The following is a 1,865-nucleotide window of genomic DNA, read 5'->3' on the forward strand; positions in this document are numbered from 1 at the left end:
CTCCCAGATGCATAAAGCAAAATCTACTAGAGCTAAGGAAAGAAATAAATAGCAACATAATTATAGCTGGGGACTTCAACATTCCACTGACAGAACTAGACAGATCATTGAGGTAGAAGATCAATAAAGAAACACTTGACTTAAATGGGACTTTAGAACAAACGGACCTAACAGACAATTACAGCATATTTTACCCAAACTGCAGAATATACATTTTTCTCAGCAGCATATGGGACATTTTCCAAGATACATTATATCTTAGGCTGTAAAACAAGTACCAGCAAATTTAGAAAAATTGAAATCATATAATGTATCTTCTCATACCACAGTAGAATGAAACTAGAAATAAATTCCAAGAAGAACTCTAAAAACTACACAAATACATGGAAATTAAACAATCTGCTGCTGAGCGATCCTTGAGTTATTGATGAAATCAAGACAGAAAGGTGAGACAAGCTTCCAAAGAATCAATGGTATACAGAAAATGCAGTGCTAAGGGGAAAGTACATAACCTTAAATGCTTACACCAAAAAGATAGAAAGATCACAAATTAACAACCTAATGTCACACCTCAAGGAACTAGAAAAAGAAGAACAAACCAAACCCAAAGCTAGTAGAAGGAAAGAAATGAAGCTCAGAGTAGAACTAAATGAAATGGATACCAAAAAACAATACAAAGTATCAATGAAATAAAAAGTTGGTTGTTTGAAAAGACAAACAAAATCAATAGATTACTAGCTAGATTAACCAGAAATAGAAGAGAAAGGACTCAAATAATCTCAATCAAAAATGAAAAAGGAGACATTGCAATTGACACCAGAGAAATACAAAATATCATCTGTGACTACTATGAAAACCTCTATGCACACAAAACTAGAAAAGCTAGAGGAAATGGCTAAATTTTTGGAAACAAACAACCTTCCAAGCCTGAATTAGGAAGAAACAGAAATCCTGACTAGACCAATAATAAGTAGTGAAATGGAAACTATAATAAAAAATCTCCCAACAGAAAAAGCCCCAGACCAGATGGATTCACAGCCAAATTCTACTAAACTTACAAGGAAGAACTGTCATGCATTATACTGAAACTATTCCATCATATTGAGAAGAAGGGAACCCTCACTAACTCATTCTACAATGGCAGTATCACCTTGATATCAAAGTCAGGAGAAGACACAACAAAAAGAGAAAACTACAGACCAATATCCTTTATGAACATAGATATAAAACTCCTCAACAAAATACTAGCAAATTGAATTCAATAGCATATCAAATATTACCCCATCATGATCAAGTATGTTACATCCCAAGAATGCAAGGCTGGTTAAAAATATTTAATCAAAAAACGTGATTTACCACATAAACAGCGGTAAAAACCAAGACCATATGATTATCCCAATAGATGCAGAAAAAGCATTCAATAAAATCCAGCAACCTTTCATGATAAAAACCCTCAAAAAACTAGGCATAGAAGGAAAATACCTCAAAATAATAAAGGCTTTATATGACAAATCCACAGCCAACGTCATACTGAATGGGGAAAAATTGAAAGCATTCCCCCTAAGACCTGGAACAAGACAAGGGTGCCCACTGTCACTGCTTGTGTTCAACATAGTGCTGGAAGTCCCAGCCAGAGCAATCAGAAAAGAGAAAGAAATAAAGAATTCCAAATCATAAAAAGGAGGTCCAAGTATCCTTGTTTGCAAAGATATGGTCCTGTATCTAGACAACCCTAAAGAATCACCAGCCTGAGCAAGAGTGAGACCCCGTCTCTACTAAAAATAGAAAGAAATTAATTGGACAACTAAAAATATATAGAAAAAATTAGACGGGCATGGTGGCACATGCCTGTAGTCCCAGCTACT

Source organism: Propithecus coquereli, unplaced genomic scaffold (genome assembly GCF_000956105.1).
Source record: "Propithecus coquereli isolate 6110/MARCELLA unplaced genomic scaffold, Pcoq_1.0 Scaffold329, whole genome shotgun sequence".
NCBI lineage: Eukaryota > Metazoa > Chordata > Mammalia > Primates > Indriidae > Propithecus > Propithecus coquereli.